The sequence below is a fragment of the Argiope bruennichi genome, chromosome 8 (assembly GCF_947563725.1).
Source record: "Argiope bruennichi chromosome 8, qqArgBrue1.1, whole genome shotgun sequence".
Classification (NCBI taxonomy): Eukaryota; Metazoa; Arthropoda; class Arachnida; order Araneae; family Araneidae; genus Argiope; species Argiope bruennichi.
The window spans coordinates 41,506,936-41,532,659 of record NC_079158.1 but is presented as its reverse complement, the minus strand read 5'-3'; the positions used below and the strand labels follow the sequence as shown (position 1 = coordinate 41,532,659).

The 25,724-nt window shown below is 26.1% G+C and overlaps 1 protein-coding gene across 1 annotated transcript in view; it reads left to right on the top strand.

Annotated features, from left to right (window-relative positions):
• Positions 1 to 12,939: 12,939 nt before the first annotated feature.
• The window catches only part of LOC129981862 (beta-1,3-galactosyltransferase 5-like), a 35,568-nt gene continuing 22,783 nt past the window's right edge, over positions 12,940 to 25,724 (top strand). Inside the window, exon 1 of the mRNA XM_056092896.1 lies at positions 12,940 to 13,157. The gene's annotated coding sequence lies outside the window, so the exon portion shown is untranslated. The remainder of the gene's footprint in view (positions 13,158 to 25,724) is intronic.

Sequence of the window (25,724 nt, the reverse complement as noted above, 5' to 3'; positions counted from 1 at the left end):
ATTTGTGACTTTGAAACATATTGTTTTGAGAGCAAGAATATTGCCATGTAGATAAAACGAATGCTATATTTTCCGAACAAATAGCTATAAAATAATTCGGTAACCGGCAAAGACAATAGTTTCAGTTTTGGTAGAACTATCTCAAATGAGCATAATTATTATATAGTGATTTGATATATTATGTAGGATCTTTCGTATTTGAGATAGTCTTATTTTCTTTGTCACTTTATTTTCGACTTGAAAGGCGAGTGATAAGTGAAATTCTTATAATGACACTTTCAAATTATAGATGATTGCCTTCGTGGAAAATTCTAATAGCATGTCTACTCGATATTTCTCCGTAAATCCTTCAATCGGCGCAATGAATCAGGAATAATAAACAATTTAGAAAATAAAACAACGCGTTTTCACAAAAATTATAACTCATTTCATTTGAAATTATTTTTTTAAACTTAAGAAATAGAAACTTTAGAACTGTTTTTGCGAAATTAACGAATCCATTCACAAACCGACTCCCGTAGTTTAGATTTAAAAAAAAGGCTTATACACGGAAATATATGGTATTTGGTTCTTCCATTGAGGGACACTTCTGATCTGAAAATGAGAAGCTTCCGGAATGGTGATTGGTTCTCGGCACCTGGGTATGTACAGAAATGGCGTGGAGTCGATGGTCGACTGCTCTTTACCGATGATGGGAAGTGCTTCCCACTGGAAGAATTGTATCATGACCTGTGATGGGATGACTGAACCCCAGTTTCCACTAATGCTATCTTATCACAGATTTTATCCGTGTGCCTCATTACGATATTTGGTTTATTTATCTGTCTTCATTCAAGATTACTTAAGATCCATGTTTTTATACTATATGATTGAAACAATTCTTTCATTTAAAAATATTCTAATAATTCAGTGAAAATAAGGACACATATAAGGACTTAACCAATTATATGTGATAAAGTGTTCACATTATCCTAATATTTTCTCATTTATAGAATTTGTAATTTATGCAAGCTTATATATTTGGTAATTAGGAATATGAAGTTTTTAAACGATCTGCTAGAGGTCATAGACAGTTGCCAGATCCGCAAGGTTAGAAATCCACCACTGATTCAAAATTGTGAGACCCGCCACAAATTATTTCTCGAGACAGAAGTATAGTTTTTACTATGCCCCTTCATGTGGCATGAATAAAATCTGAATGCTGTCTCACAGTCTGAACCTAACTCAAAATGAAGTCCACACTCAAATGAAATCCACAAATTAGCTCTTCTAGGGGTTTCTTTCGGTATAGTAATGAAAAATAAAACTTAAACTCATTATCAGGAGACAGAACTGTAATCTATTCTTAGAAATATATAACATATCAATTTATAAGAAAGTCATTTAAAAGAAATAAAACACGTAATATTTGCAAATTGTAATTTTCAAATTTGTTCAAGGCTTATTTCAACAATAACAAACATTTCATTTAAATAATCTTGAATAAGAGGCGGATTACCAAATAAGAAAAGTGGGCAGCTATATAGAGAACCCTTAACTTTAAGTGGCAAAGTGTGTCCATATTTTCCCATTATTTTTAGGATATTTTTAATTCTGTGATTTTATTTGATTTACAAGTGATGGAAACTCGAACTTGTTTATTATAATATTGTTATGAATTAATGAAATAATATTATCGATTATTTAATAACAATCAATTATCGTTAACATTTCGGAAGATCTTTCTAAGGATTTTCTAAATTCCCAAAATTTGCTTTCAGTTAGGAATGATCCTTTTTAAATATTTATTTAGTAAGTGATTCACAAAGGAACAATTTTAATAAATTTTGTATTAGAGTCATTAGATAAGGTTAAAAAATATAATTTTTCATCATTTAGTTAAAAATTAGTTTTTAATTTAAATGAGTTTTCTTACACACTATATAATGATATTAGATCTCTCAATGGTGTGCCAAAATTAAAGTTTTGCTATTTTTTTACCATAATATTTGCGGTTTCAAAACTGCCTATATTAAATAAATTAATTAAAAATTTGATTTAGAAGTTTAAAAGAGGGAAGGGTTATCCCAAAATTTGCATTATCTCAATGTGATTTAGCCGCCAGTGCAGTTTAGACCGATCATCTCCGGTTCAGTGTAATATAATAATAATAAAGGAATAAAATTAATATGGATTAATGAATTCTCGGAATTTCCGTAAATTTGAGCATAACAATATATTTTTACATTTAATTCTCGTTATTAATTGAAGAAAATCTATTATTCATTTTAACACAATGCCTATTCGGATTATTTTTTTCATAAATTAATAGTCCGTGGTGGCCTGGTGATAAGGTTTCTTCTCGTGAGCTGTAGGGTTTCAGATTCGAGACCCGATTCCACCGAAGACCCGCATTATAAGAGGGTCTGTTGCACGTTAAATCCGTCAGGGACAAACGTCCTTCCACTGGTGTGGTGTGGAAAGGGGGGATGCCAGCTCAGGTATCGTCCTAGTCATCGGACCTAGGTCATCCCAAAATAATCCTAGTGTTGCTTTAAAACGGGACGTTAATATAGCTAAACTAAACTAAACTAAAATTCATAAATTAATTCAGATCTACAATTTTGTGCTAAAATCACTAGCTGAATTTCATTTCTCTAGCTCACTGAAGCTTTGAGTTATCTGGATAAACACATAAAGAGCGCATTTTTCAATTATTTGATATAAAACTTTTTATAGTCTATAATTTTGATATAACAAACACATATCAAAATTTATTTCTCGCGTTTGGCGAGATTTTGAATTATTATACTCACATTCTCAGAAATGAACAGAAAATAAATCTGATTTTGAAGTTGATTTAAAATCTGATATAAAATTATTGTTTGTATAAAGATTATTCTCCATATTTAATTCATTTGGCTTCTTAAATTTCTGAATTACCGTGCTTATTTGGATTCGAAGAATCAGTTTTGCAAATAGCACAAAGATCCAAGATTGGAGACAGACTACCCAAGATTGGAGACAGATTAATAATTTGGGTTTTGATATTAAATACTAAAAAAAAATAAAAATCAAAATGGTGTTTTTCGAATTTTTTTGAAATCACATTTAATGAATATAATACATTCTTTGGTCCCAGACAAGTCTAACAAATAGAAATTCATCAAAATCATAAGATAGGATCTTTTGACGATAATTAACTTCTTCTTAATTTTGCATACTGTAAGATAACAATCAGACATTGATGAATGCATACTGTTATTAAAATTTAATTCCCTTAGAAAATAGCAAGCATTATAAAGACTTTAATAAAAAGAATATTCTTTTGAAACTGAAAGCAAACTACTTATTTAATAAAACTCGGTCAATCATTGCCACACGCCATTCCATTTGCACTTGACTCCATTTTTATTATCATTTTTCCACACATGCTTATAACTAATGCTTTTACTGTTTTTTGGGTATAAACAAAACATATTCCATTCACAATAGCAAGCCGCGATATCAACTGTGAATTATAACAATTCGAACTTGTCTTTGGAAAGCATAAAAGTAATAATACATTCGTTTGCAATGGAAATTCACCTGAATGAAAAGATTTTTTTTAGTTTTGGATTTGGATATAATGAAAATGAGATTTCGTTATCAAGATTCCAATGGACATCATATGAGGATTTTCGAAGCATGACGCTGCTATTGAAAGCGAGTGAAACTGTGTTACAGGTGTATTGTTCATTACCGATAGGTAGCGCTGTCTATGCAGGTATGTAGGCTATGCGCCCAAGGTTGGAGGAAAACCCATCTTGTTCAATCCTATGGAATTTCCTTTTTTTCGTGGAACAAAAAAATGATTTTATCGCCCTATTTGGCTACTTATGGAAATAAATAGCCAAAATTTATAATTTTTATTTTTAATTGCAAGATTATTTTCTTAATAAATCGCTTATACGGAATTGATTAAAAAAACAGCAACTTTAATCAAAAAAAAAATTTTTGGATATATTTTTTTTTTTGGATTTAAAATTGAATTTCATGGATAATATCTCATATTTGTAAGAAAATATCACGGTAAAATAATCTAGACTAAATTGTATTATTTATGCATTTAAAAAAAATTGATTTCTTTTTTTGAAAAATTAATAAAAATATTTAATTTTAAGGATTTTATTTATTGAAAGAAATAATTTTTTATTCTATAAAATCATTAATAAATTGATGATTTTTTTTCTGTCTTTTTTACTGATAATTTTTGTTCATTTTGCAGTTATTGATTGATTACTGCAGTTAGTGATTATTTGGCTTTAAAGCTAAATTTCATGTGTAATAACTCATATTTCTAAAAAGAAAATCAAGGTATACAATTCAGACTAAATTGTATTATTTATTTCTTTACTTAAAATTTTAATTCGTTTTTCTGAAAAGTGAAGTAGTTTGATTTAAAGGTTTTATTTATTGAAATAAATTGAATAATGTTTCATTCTATAAAATCATTCATATATAAATGCATTTTCTTTCTTTTTTACTAGTTAATAAAATCCATTTTTTTCATTTTGCAGTTATTGATTGACTTAATAATAAAAAATGAATTTCAAATAATATTTATTATTTCCCCTTACTTTGCTGTTGCTTCTTAAATACTAAAATTTAATTTTGTTTATGTATGCTTTATTAATTAGAATTAATTGGTCAAGTTTTACCTCCTGTTATTACAATATAATTTTTCACATTACAAAAACTCTATATATCTCAGATATTTAGAAGAAAAAATTCACATGCATTTAACAATTTATTTTTTTATAAATAATATTCAGCACTTTTTAAAAAAAATCCAAAGAATTTTTGTTGCTGCTAATTTGGGGACTATTACTAATAACCCAATGCATTTTTACTCTTCAGAAAGGAAATTTTAATATTTAGATTGTAATTAAATATGAAAAAGTGTTATTTAATTGTTTCGAATGAATTCACTTAAAGCTGATTTCCATTGTTAAGAAACAAATCTAAATAATCAAATAAAAAAGAAAAATTGAGAAAAGGAAGCATTTTTTAGATATAAAATGCAAATTTAATTAAAAGCTTATTTGGTAATTTTGTTTGAAATATTACATACTAAACTATTAGTTACAGTAATATATTAAATTTAAGTTCACTTGAAACCAACTAGTTAGAGAGATAAACTTCCTGTGAATGGTTTCGTGCAAAGTTCTACCGTAAAAATTTACAAATTTAGTCGTATCAAAGTTGATTGATTCTTCAAGTTCAAAGCGGTTTTGAGTTATCGCATTCACTTACAAATTGATAGACAGACAGACATAATATTAAAAGTGTGTCTTTCAAATTTGAAAAGGTCTGAAATATAGATATTAGTCAAAATTTGGAGTTTGAATTTTTTGACGATTATAATACTTCCTCTTTTGATAGAAGAAAATAAAAACAAGAAATGCCATGTCTGAATATGCTTTTTATTTCTCAAACACAGAAAAAAAAAACGGCAATTTTTTAAAATTTCATCAATATATTGCTAGTATTTTCATTTGAAGAGCAAACATGAAAAATAGTACAATCTACATTAAAACAGAATAAATTATAGAAAAAACATTTAATCTTTTAATTGTTTGGGTTCTTTTCGCAATCTAATTCGAATCGATACCATTATGGAAATGTATTGTCCTTCCGACTGATTTAGTAGTCCATAGTATATTTGAGAATGTTTCTGGATTATGCGTAATTTTTCTTTTGAATTTGATTTTCAGTTATGAGTTTGAAAAATGATGATTTGACTTCCATTAAGGCGCAGGCACGACGGTTAGGGGATAAAAATTTAGCGATATTAAAGTCCCGTTTGAAAGCAATACTATTTTTTTTGGGGGGGAGGGGGGTGATGAATTTCATGATTTTGAATACGGGTCAGATAATTAGAATGACATTTGAACAGGCACACCCTCTCCAAATTTCGGAAACTACTTCAAAGGGAGTGGTGAGGCCCACAATGTCAGATTTAATGCTCACAGAGACCGTATATTCGAGAGAGTTTTCATTGGATCGTATTTCGAATCTGAAACCCTCCAGCCTCGAAGTAGACGTTACCATTAGCCTACCTCATTGCAAGGGGTTCAAGAAAAGTTATTTATTGGAGAGACATATGTCATTATTTCCTTTGATCTTCAAAAAATCAACGATAGTAAACTTGTATCATTTAATTAACATATAATGAAGGTTAATATATTTTTTTTTCATATTGTTCATTATCTTTAATGGAAGAAATAAATAAATTATTTTACAGCAAATTCATAAGAATATAAAATCAAATGCATTTAGTATCCTTTATGTTTAAATTGTTAAAAAATCATTACAAAAAACAGTAATTGATATTGTCAGTGAAGATTATATATCATAAGTTATTATATTTCTGTTTCTAAGAATTTAATAAATATAAGGAAAATAAGGGTGGAGCTCCGTGTAACCTTGCATAAAAAAATAAAACCGACCAGTTCGTAAGTTCTTTGTCAATGTCAAAATAAAAAAAAATAAATAAATAGTAGATGTGATTTCTTTTGATCAGATTTTTTTTCGCTTTTCTTCACAATGTGTCAATTCAATTCTTCTACTACTTCTCTTGTTTCTGCTGAATTAAGAAAAAAAAAGAACTCTACACTCTAAACTGCCTCACCTACAAATTGTATGCAGATTAGAATAATATTTCCATTTGTTCTTCTAGTCACGATTAGAAAACACTTCTTGTTCTAGCTTATTACTTAAGTTTCTGTTTCACTCACTTTCTACAAGAAATACTACAAAAAAAAAAATTGAATAAACCTACAGATAAAAGGTGAATATGCGAATTGTTTAGATGTTTAAAATGGGAGAAACTTCAACGTAAGGGTATTCATATTTTTTATTTCTCTTATAAAAAGTATAGAAGCAGAAAATATAGATTAGAAAATTCGAGATTCTGCTGAATATCCACGTTTCAGACCTTCCACAGATTGAAAAATACATTTTTGGAATTATGTTAGTTTGTGACACAATTACCACAAAAGTCAACAAAACCATAAAGAGGAGGAAGTGAGCAGCTTCTGTCGATCAAAAAGACTTGAGCATCCTGGACAGTGTCCAAGGATAGAAGTCTGTCTTTGCTCCTTTGCTTGCAGGAGGAAACTCCCTTGCTTGGACTAAGGTAGATTTAACATCCGCTCCCCTTATTATTACAGTTTTTTTTTTTTTTTTTTGGCGATCAACAACCTACTGGAGCTGATTTGACATATGTCAGATTTTTTGAAGATAAGCAATAACAGCATAACCACAGAAACGCATTGAGTGAAAAAGAAAAAAATTGGTGTATAAACTTAACACCAAATCTATAGATTTCTATCAAATTTTGAGCGAATTTCATTCAGAGTAAGTCATTTCAGTTGTTCGAGTACAAGTGAAAGCAACAGATAGAAAACGTATTGAGTAAGGGTAAATAAATTTTGATTCCCAGGTAAGCAATGTAGATTCGTTGAAATTTTCCACCAAATCTATCAAGATGTTGATAGCCTCTCAGTTTACATTTCTGCATGCATGCAAATGCGATGACTGAAATAAATGAAATGTAGTATCTAAACTCATGATAACAAGCGTATTTCTATGCCAAATTTTGGGATTGATCGGTCTGAGAAAAAGGTGTCAAATATAAGCATCCGACTTTTCTGGTCCTTGTATATTAATAGCAGCTTATCAGCGAATAATGGCTGAAATAAATCGCCAAAAATCGCCTGCTAGATTCGATAAAAACGCTAGCTAACGTCAAAGATCGATCTTTGATAGCTATTGTTTGCCATTGGCCTGCAGTTAACTCATAAAGATTGGTTTTCTGTACTATATCGCAAAGGACAACTCTCATATGTGAAAATAAATATCCAAATATTCTTGATGCTCACGGCACTTTCCAAGATTTACAGCTTTATGTGAGGAAGAGAGGAACAACACCTTTATTGGAGAATATGAGAGAAAGATTCAGGGCTATCACTGTATGTTTTTAAATGTTATTATTACATAACATGCCTGCTTAATGAAGTTCATAATATGATGGAAAAATGTGATTAATTATAACTTTTAATTTTATGCTTACAATTTTCTAAATTGCATAGTTAAATCCAGATCAAGACAATTGTAATTTTAAATTTTGAATACCACTTCAGTTTTTGTTTAGATCCATTCTGGTAATACGTATGTTTAGTAAATGAATGATATTTATAAATTTGATTTGAATAGGAATGAAAGATTTTGGGATCGAAATATGTAAAAGGTTACTAATTATTTTCTTGATTTAGTGCTTTTAATGTTCTAAATCAAAGCGTTGAATTCAGATTTAATAAGTCTGTATTACTGTACTAAAATTTATATGTTTTTGAAGCTTGTTTATTTATCTAACTTCTAGATTTCTACGTTATCTCAATCATTTACACAAGCATATACACTGTAACAGAGAATCAACCAGTTTATTAAAAAAATTGGTACATATTATAATTCAAAAGATAAAATCATTTGTCAGATTTTATCTATCTAGCTCCGTGCATTTTTCAGTTATTATATTTGTTGGCATATGGATGGAAAAAAAAAACAATTTTTCTTTTTTGAATTTTATTGAAAATTTGGTACATATATAAAGACTTCAAACACAATTTCATTGAGTTAGATTATTTCATTTTTGAATTGTAACTCTGAAAATAGAAATGTTACAATTTAGAGGAAAAATTAATTTAAGGAATTTTATTGTTTCTTTTTATGTTCCTAGTACTCAAAAAAATAAAATCTTGTTAATTTATATTTGATGAATATTAATTACAATCATAATTCCATACGGGTTCTTTCTCCTCCTTTCTATCATTTCGAATAAACTATTTTGTGAGGAAAAATAATTATGTCCAATGTAATATTTCAAAAATTGATATTACTTTCCCATTCAGACATAATTAATTTATTCGGTTACTTCCGCATAACGATTTCTCGAAAAACAAAAATAGAAATCGTATTTTCTTGGACATCGGAGATAAAATTTACAACTTGTGCATCAATTAAAGAAAGAAGAGAAAAATCTAGATCGTGGGAAAGAAATCGATTTAAAATACAAACTGAAAAGGAAAATGACTAGAGAAAATAATGTTCTTGCCAGTTTTCATTGTTTCATTACTTTGTGATTAGGGTAATAATAGAATATGGGAAAGTATATCTCATCGGAATATATAGAACTTCAATACTCTTTTTATATTTGCAAACAAATGTTTATACTTCCTAGTCGCAAATCAAGCTTAATGCAAGATTTTATAGACACTTTGAAAGAGATAGTCAATAACAAAATAAAACAGGCTTTTTCTCTCTTTTTTCTGACCGGATATGATGCATTTTCCCTTGTCAAAGGACCACTGATAATACAGGTGAGCACTGAACTGTTTTTCTTTGATGTTGATTATCGTTATATAATCAATCTGTCTTTCTGAAACTAAAAAAAGCTTAGTTTCCTCCTATATCACCTCATTATTTTTAAATATAATATGATGAAAACATTGTTCAAAACATGCTACACCTTGAACTACGGAAGAAATTTAATATAAATATTAAGATTCAGAAGTTAATTTAAATAATGTTTTTTAGTTATAATTTAATTTTGAGTAGAAATGAAAATTCCTATTGTAAGGAAGACTTGCAGACTGACAAAATTATTAAATCTTTTTTCATTAAAGACTTTGATTCTTGGTTTCGACTAGGCTATAACAGATGTTTTATAAAACCTTTAACTTGTGCTCTGTTTTTCTAAGCGGCGATATTTTTAACAAATAATACTGAATGTTTCAATAGAAATATCAATTAGATACTTGTAAAAAAATAATTTTATGAAGAAATTCTATTGAAGAAAATATACAATGTGCAAATATTGCTAAAGAGCATCATAGGGAATTTGTTGAAAGTCTTAAAATAAACCATTTAATGTATCAAAAATGTTTCTTCTTAATTTTTATATTATATATTTAGCAAACATAAATATAAATTTATATTATTACAAATTAATTAATTACACTTGAATAAATAATTTGCTGTTTCTTTTTTTGCTGCATCCAACTCAAACTCATAAATGTTATAACTAATTTTATTAGATGATTTGATTAAATATTATTTTTAATTTTTATTTATTTTAAGGCATTTCTCTGGAATACAATATATTTTTCATCAGAATACTTGAAGGTAGAAATTTTATAACATCTTTAACCACTCGGAATTAAAACCATTTAATCTTAAATAATTCAGTGAGAAATCAAGTGGAAAAACATGATATTTAAGCCCACATCTTAATCCAAAACTTTTAACTCAAAGAGTTCAGATAAAGGAGAATTGTTTATAACATTTTCTGTGGTTAAAACTACTGTGGAACATTTAAACCAAATGAGAAATTCGTCGATGAAATTTATTTTCTTTAATTAATGATTATTTTCTTTATGAGTACTTTTATTAGAAAATGATTATTTTCATTATGAGTACTTTTATTAGAAAATGATTATTTTCATTATGAGTACTTTTATTAGGAAATGATTATTTTCATTATGAGTATTTTTTTTAATAAATGAAATAAAAAAATAGTTGTTCCTATAAAATCTGAAAATTTTTATATTTAAATAATAGCATTTTATCCCTCAAATCTGCATAGGAGTATTCAGAACATAGAAATACCTATTATGCAATTATTTTCAGTTTAAAAATATTTAATCAATAATTTAAATATTTCATAACATTGTAAGAAATGCAAATATATTTATTTATTTTTATTCTTCGACAGTGAGTGAGCTTTTTTATTACTTTTATACATATAAAAAATCATTTCGACGAGGAAAAAAAAAATATTGCAAAATTTCCATTCCGAATCAAAAGAAGTAATTTAATTTTCAAAATAATTTTCACCTTTGAGATGCAAGTATACTAAAAATGCCATAACCTAGCAAAACTGACCACCATAAAAAACTGAAGATCTAATTGTGACCTACTTTTAGTGGGTAATAAATTTTATGAGAAGCCGAAAACGGAAACCTCGACACATAACAGACATTCGATAAGAATATTTTGACTCCACTCCAATCTATGTTCTGACTCACACAAAGGCATTGAACCAATAATATGCATGAAGTCGAAAATCATTACTTCAATGCCGATTTCGTTGACCTTTTCGCTTTATTTGTTGACCTTCCAAACAAGGATATAATACTGAATATTTATGGTCCTTTGTGTTTCCAATTTGTCTGATCCATGAAGGAAATCATGATTATATTCAAGATTCACTATTTATAATACATCCATAATTCGCGAAAGTTAGCATTGACTCTAGAATATATGGTTTTGAGAAAAGGAGAAAGAATAACATTGATTTGTCAACTTTTTTTTTTTTAATACAAAATGCATCAAAGTGAATTTGATTGTCATTCTTATTGAAAAGTAGACATAAATTTTACTAGTTGTTAAAAACTTTAAAAGCTGCTGCTTATAAAATCTTGTCTCAAAGAAATATAATCTACAATATCTAATATAAAATTAATGTTCTAACACCCCTTGATTTTATTTTATTGCGTAACTCTGCAAGAAAATTAGAAGTGAAACAAAAAATAAATTAAATAAGTTACACTATCTACCAAAATCGTGCTTTTTTTCTCCGTACAGTATAATTCTATTCGATTTTTGGTACTAAATTAAAAAAAAATGATACTAAATAAACTAATTTATTTATTTGAAGAGATTTATTAGCTCAAAGGTAATTTTATGGTTATTTTAAGCGAAGCATATGGTTTATACATGTATAAGGTGCAAACCACCAAGTTATCCGAAATTAATAAAAAAAAATATCCGGCAACATTAGAATATAATAAAATTTTTTTCTCTTATTTTATAAACTTCTTATTCACTTGCGAATAAATGAAATATTTGAAATAGCAATTTATTTTTTATAAATTATTGCAAAAGGCTTCGCAATCGGTTAGACAAGCACTAAATTAATTAGCTAGGATTATGAATATAACACACATTTTCGTTTATTTAAATATATTTTTGTCGGATACAAAATAAAAATTTTGCATATAGAATAAAATAAAAATTTAAATATCTTAAATCCAATATCTTTTTAATTTAAGCATTTCTTACAAGCTATATAACAATAATAATTTTTTAAATATATTTTTTACTCTTTTCATACTTTTGTTAATTATATGTATATATTTATAGCATTTTCATAATTTATTCAAAAATATATTCGCAAAATTTAAATTTGTAATAAAATTCTTAGAAGTAAATTTCAAATTCATCGAATGAAAAATCTAAACTAGATAAACTTAAAGGCTGTGTCTGAATTGATAGTAAAAGTATGAAATAGATTTAATTTGTTTCATTTGCGGCGAAAAACTTTTTGTGTGAATATTTCATAAAAATTTTAAAGTCAAACGAGTTTCAAAAGAGGTTTTTTTTTTTCAATTTTTAGGGTCAAATTTGAGAAATATTTTATATCATTTTAAATACATATAGCGCAATCATTTAAAAAAATATTTACACAATATAAGAGCCTTCATTTAAGAGCCTTTAATGAAAATTACTTGTTTTTTATTTTCAAAATGCAATAATTTTCGAAAAAATGTGAACGACGAAATTATGATTTTTAAAATTTTATTAATTTTATTTATTATTTCATAAATGATTATTTTAAAATCAAAATGATGAATACATAAATTGAGTTATTCAGAATAAAAAATATGTTTTTGCAACCTTAACATTTATTGCCAATGTTGGCTCTCAATTTATTTTTACCGAATCATAATTACGAAAAACATCGCCAAATTCCTCGCCTCGATACTTTCTCATGAAGCAGCAACCCTAAGGAGACGCTGCCTTTTTGTTTTTGTTCTAATCGTTAAAAGTACAATTTATTTGTTGTTATTATCGTTGCTTTTTCTTTCCTCAGAAGCGAATCGAGATGTTAGGTGAGTTGAATTGTAAGAAGCCTGCTGCGCGCGAATCGAGTAGAAAAGTTGCCCCGGTGCATTTCAGTGATGTTTACGATGGAGCGGTGTTCTCGCTCGATTGGAAGTGTTAGTCGGGTGCGATCGCGTTTCTGTGTTCGGACTTACACAAAGAATGTGGATAACTCTGGATTTAATTTATAGGTAATTATTCTTTCTTCAAATTTTATTAATTTCTAAATAATTTTCTATAATGTTTTTGCATGTTATAAATGATATATTAGATGAAAGCAGAAAATATTGATAAATATTGTTAAGAAAGGTAGTGAGTGACTGTCAAAGTTTATTTAAAATGTTCTATCTATGAAATAACAGTTGATTTGATGCTGTTTTGAGGAATCGTAAAACTAGTTCCGTTTATTAAATAACCTTGCCTGCCTTATAAAATTACTTGGAAATTGGAACAGGATGTGAATTCACATTACTTCGCGCTTCGCTTAAGTGACGTCAGATGTCAATCACTCTTTTTCAGGTGAATCTTACCGCTTGGTGATTATTCTTGATATTGGAATACTAACATCTCAAACATTTTTGGTGTTATAAATACTATAGCACAGTTTTTACTGTAAAACATGCCTCAAATAATAATTTTTCCCGATGTTTATTTATAGATACCAGATATCAGTTACTCATTTTTCAAAGAAATCTTACGGAATCTTAGAGAATCGTAATACTTTAACTTAACTTAATCTAAAATTTTTTCTCCTAATATAATTAATAAAAAAATATGTGGTAAATTAAACCATTCTCAAGTATTTATTCTATTTCCAAAAATGAAATTTAACAAAATGTTGTTGTTGTTGTTAAACTTTTTTACGAATCTATAAACATATCGATCACAAATATTGTTCATCATTTTATTCAGTGATATCATTAACTTCGAATATTTGTAAGTCATTGCAAAAACATGTATTGAATTCTTATCGCTTATTTGATGCAGAATTTCCTTCAGAATTGTAATTTCTGCTCAACAAATATGATATTTACTATTTTTGGAAATGAAAAATTATATGATTTGTTTTATCTTCTTCGTTAATATTTTCGAAAATACTTTTTTTTTATTAGACAGAAGTTATATCTAAAGAGAAAAAAAAATCATGTGTTATTTTATACCATATACACAACAGTTAAATAACATACATAACAACAGTTAAATTTAAAATGTTGGACCAAATAATAAGTTATGACTGGTTGAATGTTTTAAAAGAAATGTTAAATTATAATTTATTTTCATAGAATTTATAAAACGAATGTAAATAACCACTTTAATTTTTTTTTTCATTTTATACGATGTAATAATATTTTTTATGAGTCAGGCAAAAATTGTATTTATTTGAAGGAATTCCTTTAAGTATTAAATAACATAAAAACTATTTGAGTTTTTATCTTAATTTTGCAAATTCTGTATTAAACTAAGATAAAAGAATAATATTTACAATAAACAGTAAAATGTAAATTGAATTACTTTGAATAACGGCAACTTTACTTGATTTTTAGCGTATTATGTACTATAAAGTACCGCCTTTTTTGAAAAACAAACAAATAAACTGAATTATAAATTTGTAAATTTTTAGATTTATGTTCTCAAAACTCAACATAAATGATAAAAAAGGCTTCTTCTGTTTTATCTTTTAGATAATAATAAATCATTCAGAAAACTTTTCAACTTAATCATATATTAAAAAATTAAAGAATGCTGGTTTTTCATTTAAAGAAATTTTGAAATTTTACAAATTAGTTAGCAAAACTATTAGTTTTGTTTCGTGAGGACAAAATTGTGATCCTATTCTTAAAGATTGGCAAACATATATTAATTAATGCGAGTCTATAACAGTAGTCAGTAATTGCTGTATACAAATTATAATTCATGCTAACAAATTTTTAGAGAAAAAAAATCAGTCTTTTTTCAACTCTGAGACTTAATTATCTCCTCGTTTAGGTAATGGCAATTCATTCAGAAAATATTTCAACGTATTTGCATATTACTAAATTAAAGAACGCCTCCAAAAACTTTTTTTATCCATAGGATTTTTGAATTCGTACATATTTAATTATATATATATATATATATATATATATATATATATATATATATATATATATATATATATATATATATATATATATATATATATTAGTTTTGTTTACGTGATGACAATTCATGTGATCCCATTGTTAAATATTGGCAAATACATTAACTACTGTGAAGATATTTGACAATAGCAGAAATAATTGCTGTTTGTCAGCAATTGAAGTTTGTATTCTAGGCAAACAAGTCACTGATTTAAGAAAAAAAGAAACCTTCTTTTCAAACAGTGACTTATTTTTCTCTATAATGAAAAGACCGACCTTATGAGGGTCACGATTGTAACGTCGTGACATCGAATAACTGCGTTTACGGTATTGTTATGTTTCCGAGGATATTCCATAATTCAAACAAAGGTGTTTTTTCTCTCTTTCTAGATTTTTTTATTATTTCAATTTGTCAGTTTCCGCCTTTTTGTAATTTTTGAGCTCCCATTTCCGTATATTTGTTTCATTCAATTAAAGTTGACTTATATATTTTTAAAATTTTTTTCACTGTATTTAATTTTACAGCCTCTCTGCTTTTTTTTGTCATTTATTCTTCAAATTTCTGCAATTTTACTGTATTTATTTATTTAGCAAATTTTCGTACCTTTAATTGCTTTTCTTTAAAACACAGTTTTTTTTTTTTTTTTTTTACTTCACCAACGTGTACTTTTTCTCTTTTATTAAAAGAATGTTTGTTAACGTTAGTTGTGCCATAAATACAACTAATTGTTAATAATAATATTACAATAAAAAAATTAAAAGACAAAACCAATCAAATATAAAAGACCAAAACGATTAAAAATATATTCTTGAGGGTCGCTTATAAATTGATTAATGAAGCAGTGAATTGACCAGTAGGAATTTGGATCAAATTGGAATGTAATAATTTTTGATAGAATATATCGATATAAACGAAATAATAACATTAGACATTTCAGTTACTTTCCCTTCCTGTTTGTATGTTACATTTATGCATGGTTTTTTTTTGTCCAATAAAATTTTTATTGGAATGGCTTTAAGCAAAATAAATGATGAATTTGACACTAAACGTTTTGATTTTGATAGAATTTCAACTTTTTTTAAATTTAAATTTTATTTCTCTAGAAATTCTTTTATAATAATCATAAATTGCAAATTGTATTATAAACTAACAATAAGTGACAGGTAAACAAAATTCCTAAACTCGATGTGTTTTTTAAAAGTCTAATAATTATTGCTAATAGAATAAAATAGTGTAGTTACTTAATAAATCTACAAGAATATATTTTTTAATATATCACAATAGAGTTACAGTAATTTACGAATACCAACTGTTTAAAACACTATTGAAAGATGTCAAAGATCAGTTTGTTGAGATGAGATTGTTTTTTAATATCGTTTTATTTGAGTTTCTCTAATTTATAATATAAGTTATATGAATAATTTAAGTTTATGTTAAATACTACAAAAAAATCCCGCCTTTGTGTAAAAATTTGGAGTCTAAGATGTCACAACTGGAACGTACTTTTGATTTCACCATGCCTTAAGATAAGAAAGTTCCTGTCAATGACCATTGCATAAAATCCCATATTAGATGCAAATTTAATTTCTTCAGAAGATGTTAGTAATAATTATTTTTTTCGTGTGCCAAGTAGAAAATGGAGCTAGTCCTGTAATCACGATAAAGAAATCTTTTTTAAAAGTTTGATGAATTTGCAAGTTTAAAAAGTATCTAGAAAAGACTAGAAAATGTACTTATGCCTGGAGTCATTCCCAATAGTGCAACGGCGGGCTAAATGAAATTGCTTGTATTCTTTTCACTAGAAGTGGATAACAATACCAATGATAATTACACTTTCTGATAACCTAGAATGGAGCGATTAATATAAGGTTCTACTGTATATTTCTTCTATTAATTTCTGCAATCTATAAATTTGATTTTTTTTTATTAGAATGGATTATCTAGAATTTTTCAAATCTATTCTGTTGAAAAATCTAGTTCATCCATATTCGATTTAAAATATACACATTTATTGAAGAAAGATATGAAATCTATTGAGCAAAGCTATGATTAATGCCCGTTGATGTAACTTTTAGAGCTCTTTTCAAGCAACTTTGTTTGTTAGGATGATTTTTTTAAAATTTTTATTCATTTACAAATTTGCTCAAATATATTTAATCTTATTTTCTTGACGTCAGCTCTTTTAAATTAACTATTAATTATTCATTGCTGAGAATACTTGAAGATTTATGATCAGTTGTACGCAATGACGTAAATCTACATGCCAAGGTTAGCTTCTTCTAACCAAAAAAATATTTGCAACATAGAATTTAAAAGTTAAGTTATAATTTTATTTCATTGCCGAAGGTCCGCAATTAAAATCTCCTGGCTAGCTCAACAATATAAACTGACTGGCAACACATGATCAGAGAAGACATAAAATGATAATTTAGTGCTTCCATTTTAACATTAAGTGGAGTTTTATATAGGATGAAATGACATAAAAATAGTCTTGTACAGATTGTAACATCATGAGTAAATTATACTCACATTAGATATTAAGAAACGCATATGATGGAAAATAAATACTATGGGAGCAGATAAATGATTTGAAACTTTATAAGACATTAATTATTTATTCTATTAAAATTTAGATGGGTGGCGTCGCAAAGAATTTATAAACAATTTGAATAACTATTATATACACATTTTATAATATATACCAAAATTTCATAACTTAAAAATAATATAATAAAATGTTGAATCTCTAGGTAGGTAGTCTCTTGACTCTAATAAATAGATGCAATACATTATTTATTAGAGTCTTTTACATTTTTACATTCACAATTAATTATTTTTTTTTCTTTCGTAATTGAAAGGTTGTCTTTATTTAAGTTACTGGGCAACTGATAATCGTTGCTTGACAAAAATACACTGTGTGAATTTATCAATTGTTTATTGTGTTAGGGCGTATACTTAGATTACTTATTGACTAATTATTTCTTCTTTGAGAACGCATATAATTCAATTTACTCTAAGATTTCAGTATTTCATTCATCCTAAAGTTGTTTGAGAATGAAGAATATGTTTCTAGCAGAATTGAACACTTCCAGGATTATTATAAATTTTAAAGGAATTTTACTGAACTGATGATCAAAGACCACTAAACTCCCCACATTTGTGAAATTTTGTACCACTGGATTTATTTTTGTGGGAATGCAAGAAACAGAATGCTTATATTCAAGATAGTTACAATTCATGAACAAATAACATCCTTTGAAAAAATAATATGGATCTAAAGATCAATTAGCATTTTTATCACCTTTTGCTATTCTAATATTCCGTTTAATCTACATTTATATAAATTCATGTGAGTTCTAAAACTTTCATTATGTCATTGTTTATTTAGTAGTTATTCAAAGTGTGTAGGCATTTTTCTGAGACGCTTTGCTATACAGTTCAAACATTTTTGTGTCGTTTGCAATAAAATTACTATTTTAGATAAAAACGATTTCAGTGATGTGTCTGAAACTTTTTATCGACTATATAAAAATCGAAGATAAGTAGTATTTCTAATTTATTCATTTTGATGTCAATTCATTTATAAAAGTAAGTAATAGTAAGTTTTCACGTAATTGTCATTCAAACGTCAGTTATTAGAAGTCTGAGATGTCTTAAAATTTGAATTTCTTATCTTATAAGATCTTATTACTTTTCTTTAATATCTAAAAATCATTACTTCTTATTAAATAGAGTTATTACTTAATATTTATTGCAAACACCAATATCCTAATATATTTTTTTTAAAATATTGTTTCAAAAATCTGTTATATAAAAGAAAAAAATGTCCTTTCTGAAATGTTATGAAACTGAAATGAATTGAAAAATATATGCTCAAATAATAAATACTATGATGGCCTTGATAAACCTCTGTCGTCAAATGCCAATATGTTAATTCATTTTTCCCCTTTATGTGAACAATACAAGCTACAACTATGCTGAACTAGCGAAATTCTTGAACAACGTAAGGGAATTTCTTTTAACTTTCCAAGAGCAAAAATAATTTTGACGCCTGAAAGAATATTTTCCACATTTCTGTCTCAATGAATGAACTTGAAGAATTAGTCTCCAAAAAAATTTGAAATTTTTTTCTTCAAATTACTGTTGAAGAAACCGTGAAGTTTCTACGCATTGAAATTGGAATATTTGCAGTAAGAGATCAACAAGTAAAATGGTCTTGACATTGAACTTATAATCAAGTTACATTTTGTTTTTCACTTGGTGGATGTTGACAACAATTTCAATTTCCATCGAAGCTTTTTTCCTGTTTTACCGGTTTTGTCATATGACTTGCATATTATTTCTTCTAAAATCATTGCTGTTATGATTGTTTCAAATCTGTCCTTTCTGATATAGTTTCATAGCTCTTCGATATTGATATCTGACATTTTTTTCTATAGGTTTTAAAAAGGCAAAAATTTCGCCAAAATTATATAAAAATTATATTATTTAAATATAAGTTAATATGATAATAGTTATCATAATATTTAAATTATCCAATACCTGAGATGGTCTGGAATATAATTATGGTTTTATTATTATTTACATCTATAAATTTTCTTATTCTTTTTTAAATTTGCTTTTGTAAGATTTCTTGTAGTCTTATTTACATTTTTTTATCACAATATTTAAATTAATTTTATAATCATTATTTCTTTAGATAAAAGTATAAGAGATCCTATCAAATTTTGCTCATTATTAAATAGTACATATTAAGTTTTTTATAAAATAATTTTACTAGATTTTAAAAGGGTAGATTTATTCGAATTTATGAAAAAGAATCTTTCCTCATTTTCATTATTTAGAAAATATAATCATTCTATTTAAATAAAAAAAAAAAAAAAACTCAATTTTTGCATCCGATTTATTTTGAATAATATTGAATTCCAATACACAAGTCTCATCATTCGAGACAAAATTGCTTTTTTGAAGTCGTAAATTCGGAGGTTAGATTGCAGATACTGCGATTAGTTCCTATTTTTGACTGCTTTCTGAATTAAGTTACCCCTTCCCTTACAAAATATTTTGAGCTTTCAAGTGAAGTTAGACAATCTGATAGCATTATTTTCAATCAAATTATTTAATGTCAGCTCTTTTACTTTGTTCTGAAAAAATACGTGCTATTACCAGCGGAAGCTTAAGTGACGTGTTGCAATTTTACTAATCAATTGTATCTGTTGAAATGAAATTAACTATTAACATGTTTAAATAATACCGAATCACTGAAAGACAGATTATAAATGCTGATAGTTAACACTTCTTTTTTATAAATTTGCATATTAACAGTTTTGCTTCCTTCTTTTATTACTTCTGATTTTCTTCTTAAATACTTTGACTTCTTTCCTTTTTATTGAGAAAGGAAATTTACAATCGAATTATCACTTACTTCCTGTAAGTTAAAGTTTGGAATTTTCGACGTTTATTTATTTTTGATTAGAAGATGCTTCCGTCTAAACGGGTTGTCTTGTTTACATTATCTCAAATCTGATTGTCATAAAAGAACTGACAAAAAATATTGTAGAAAATCGCATGCACAGTGGTAGAGTGCATAATTTAAAAAAAAACAAACAAAAACAATTATTATTTGAAGGATATTTCAGATGAAAATATATAATAATATTAAAGGTAAACAATAAAGATCCAGAATCTTATGAAGCAAAAAAGTTCATGAGTACTCAGATCCTTAAAAAGAAATTGAAACAAATAGAAATCGACTAATAGAAAAAATGGAATATAAATGTTGGAAGACTATAGACGATCTAGTCCGTAATTGAAGTATATAATAAATCATAATAAACATAAAAAGAATAAAAAATACAGACCTAAGCTCATTGATATTTGTTTACAATCCAACGTATAATAACGTAAATAAAACGTGAAGTTTATGATTCTAAAACTAATTTTATTCATGTTTAGTTTTATTCCCATGCCGATAAATTAGTCGCTTTAAACAGTACAAAACAACTTTCTGAATTGCTTGACTCCCAAACAGAAATGAAGTTCTGCGTACGGGGATAATTTATAATTCCACCAGAAGTACAGATAACTTTCGACGATGAATCATAAATGAAAATATCCTATTTCATATCTCGAGACCTTCATTATAAATTAATAATTAAATTTCGAGTTTACAATTATGGAAATCCAACATTTGGATGCAAATTTGAAAAAAATAAATTGATTTTAATATATGGTAGTATTTTTAATGATAAATTAAAAATTAAAAGTAAGTTTTGATGAAAAAAAATTTGCTTTTTCAGTAGTTGATTTTTGATTTTATTGAATTTATTTATCCTAACTTTCAATAAAATACAATTTTTGTAAATGTTATACTTTATGGAAGAAAGAAATATGTTCCACGAAAGTTCCCTTTGGTTAATATATATATTATTTATGAGATATACATATTTTGATCGAAATACAAATATAAGACCTAAGTAAAATAAGTATATCTTCAAAGATAAAATAAAAATAAAATATGGAGCATTCTTAAGATAAATTCATATACTTTTGCAATTGTTGCTTTCTTAATAATTATATGCTTATTTGCTAGATAAAAAAGATTAGAATAAACATTTAATGAACTTCCAATATTTTATTGTACTTTCCTTTCTAAATATTTTCACCTGATCGAAAAAAAAAAAGTAAGATTGTTTTTCAATTTACAAAATTTTTGTTTATCTGAATAAATATAATTACTCTTACAAAAAAAAAAAAACAATTACTCAGAAAGAACTTTGATCTTTCGAAATTTTATTTAATTCCTAATATAATTTTATGAAATTTTAAATATTTATTAACCAATACATTTAATAAAAAATACCGTAGCTATTAATTCCAACCGAAGCTGAATAAATATTTTCATCTGATTGAAAGAAAATACAGGGATTGTTTTGTATTTTGATAAATTCACTTTTCAAAAATTTTGCATGAATAAAATAATTTTCAAAAATTCTGTAAAAAACATCTCACAATAATATAGTTAAAAATACTGTAGCTATTAGCATAAATATCTGCTATTATTTCCTAAAATATTCAAAGAACTTCAACGGTTTTTTTCTTTCATTTTCTCATTGAATATTTTCACCTGATTGAAAGAAAAACCTTGGATTCGTTTGTATAATAAGGAGCTCACTTTTCAAACATTTTGTATGAATGAAATATAATCTTAATCCTCAATAATTACATTACTTTGTCACGCCTTTTGAAATGAAATTTGAATTTTACAAAAAATATCTCACCACAATATGCCAAAAAAAAAACATCTTTAGCTATTAACTTTCAGCCACTGTTATAATTTCTTTTTAATGATTTATTGACTCTACTCTAATTTCCTCTTAATTTCATCATAAATCAGTTGTAACCTCGTTTGGAAGTTATGAGGTGACTTGTGGTTTAGACTTTATCGAATTGAATGATCGTCATGATTTCTTTAAACTCAAAGAAACCACAAATTTTGCAACTGAAAGAATTATGATAGTTTTATTTTTTATTTTAGCATATTGTTTTTTTTTATTACCGTGTGTAAATAATAAGCTAATTCAATGTAAGATACATTATGTACCTTCAATACAAATTGTTAGCTTGTTATAAATAAAGGCAAATAAATAAATGAATAAGATTTATGACTACATAATAATAATAATTATTTCGTTAACTATATGCATTGTTCAGAATTTTAATTTTATAACTGAAAAACTTTAACAATTTTACAAATATAATTTTCTGAAACGTGTCCTAAAAGAGCTTTTAAATGTTATTTATAATGAATATACCGTATTTTTACATTGTGTGCTCCAAATACAAGAATAAAGAGTTTGATTTAATTTATATTGCTAAATTTTCATTACTTTATTTTATTGCTGAAAGATTTTCATAATAAATTGCGTTTCATTGAATAGCAGTAGATTCATCGAATAGCACAACTTGTTTGAGAAAAATAGGGGTTTGGAAATTCTTATCTGTTAACCGTTTCTAGGGCCGTGGGAAGTATGCTTCCCACCAAATTTATCAATCTTTATATGAAATTATGTAGGTTGGCATAAGTTCTGACAAATTTTTTTAGAAAGGTAGAAACTTAGACCAGTTGTTTATCTCAGACAAAATGATGTGTCTTGATTTGTTACTTAATTATTAATTAAAGAAATTAATTAATTAATCAAATTAAATTTATCTAATAAGCTAAATGAATCCCTTTTCTTATTCTAATTTCAAGCCTAAAATATTTTAACGTAATATGACTAGAAAAAAATGGCCCTTTAAAGGGTTAATAGGACTTTCAGTTTTTGAACTTAAATATTTCTGTTTAACAATATGGAGAAAGAGAATATAATTTTTTTTTGTTTATTTTCTAGCTAATTCTTTGAACAATGTGAAATTAGAACTCTATATTTATTATTACATTAAATTTTCTAAAACACTTTGAATTTTAACATTACGAATTTCATTTCCTTAAATTGGAAATGTGAATCAGAAATTAATGAAAAAAGTAGGAATAGTAGAATTAACCTGAAAATAAAATGAAATACTTCATTTTACTTTCTGATCAGAAATAGTAAGTTGAAATATTTCCCTATTCCTGATGAGGCTATTAAAAATTTATACTGCATTGTATTATGACCGCAAGAAATATTTATTTCATTTTTTCTTTCAGAAAGTATAATAATTTGGTATATTTTTTCCATTCTTAAAGGCAATAATTTCTTGAATCTATCGGATATAATGTAAATCAAGAAAAGAATATTAATTATTATTAATTACCCATCATTATAAAAACAAGAATATAATATCATAGTTCGTAAAAGGCATTTAAATTACACAGGTTTCAATATGCAGTAAAAAAAAATAGCTAATTCTGTACATTGTAACAACATCAAGAAATTTGGTTATCAAATTTAACTTTCATTCATTTATGTATTAGTTATTTATTTACATATTATTTACTTTTACTTCATTAATAAATGACAAATATAATTAAAAAATAGTTATTTTCGAGAAAGATTTAATTAATTATATGCTATTTAGTAATTCTTATTTCCATAGCCATTTTTGTTTTTGAATAATTAATCAAATATATAATAAATTAATTATGAATAACTAATTATTTGAATAATAAATCAATGGTTTAAGCAATGAATCAATGTTTTTTTCACTTATTACTATCTTAGTAGAGCATACTTTTACTTAAGAAATTTTGAATATTTAATGAATTATTTGTTAATTAAAGTGAAAAGATCTTAGAATCAGTTTTAATTTCATTTTTCTCTGATTTTTTTAACACTATTTATAAATTTATACTTTAAAAGATGAAATATAGACAGTGTAGTGCCAAAAATCATATTGCTGAAACTCATCTTTATTTATTTGTTGTTTTAAGTACATTTTCTTGAATTATAAGAGCACGTCTGATTATTCAAACTAAGATGGTTTCAGGATTCCTCATACAAATTATTTGGAGTGTTCAATAAATTTCCTGTGATTTTTAAATTAATAATTAATTTACTTATGAATAATTAATTATTTTGAATAATAAATCAATAATTTTAACGATTAATCAAAAAATTCACATTCTAATATTTTGGTAAAGAATCGGAAGGTTTTAATTAGAAGAATATTAAATAATATATGAAACGTTTGCTAATTAATTTTATTAAGAAACTATCAGTATCAACTTTAATATAATCTTTCTTGCATTTTCATTTATGTATCTTTACTAAATGAAGTTTGAAAGATGAATTATAGATGGTGTAAGGTGAAATATCATATAATATAGAGTTTCTTTTAGGTATTTTCTAATTTTAATTACATTTACTTAGATTAAAATAGCATGTCTAATTGTGAGAACTAAGATTGTTTCCAGACAACTCAAGCGAATTATTCTGGAAATTCTATAAATATCCAGGGATTTTCAAATTAATAATAAATTAATTTTGAATAATGAAACAATGATTTTAACTATTTATAAAAAATCACATCTTAATATTTTGCTAGAAAATAGAAATTTTTTAAATAAAAAAATATTAAAAATTCGCTAATAAATTTTATTAAGAAACAATCAATAACAAATTTAACATAATTTTTCTTGCATTTTTATTTGTATAGATTTACTAAATGAAGCTTAAAAAGTGAATAATAGGTGGTTTAGGCTGAAATATTATAGAACTGAAAGTTTCTTTTATTTATCTGTTATTTTTAATTATATTTACTTGAATTAGAAGAGCATGCCTGCTTGTGAGAACTAAGACAGTTTCGAGATAGTTAATATGAATTATTCTGGGAATTCTATAAATCTCCTGAGATTTTCTAAAGAAGTAAATCTCATTGTTTTTGAGCAAACATCAATAGCTCTTTTAGGTCAAACTTTTATTGTCACTATATTGATCTGCATCGGTATCAATCTTAAAATTGGAAATAACAAACAAATTCTGTTCTACTGATTTTAGCATTTCATATAGAGTTTTTGCGCCATAGGTCAAATTGATTTTCATTTTCGTTGTCTGCATTCAATTTATCTTTGAGACGACAGGTCATTCATTCTTCTGTGTTTAGCCAACCATGGAACCACTGAGCCATCATCTGCTTTAAGATTAAGGTCAACT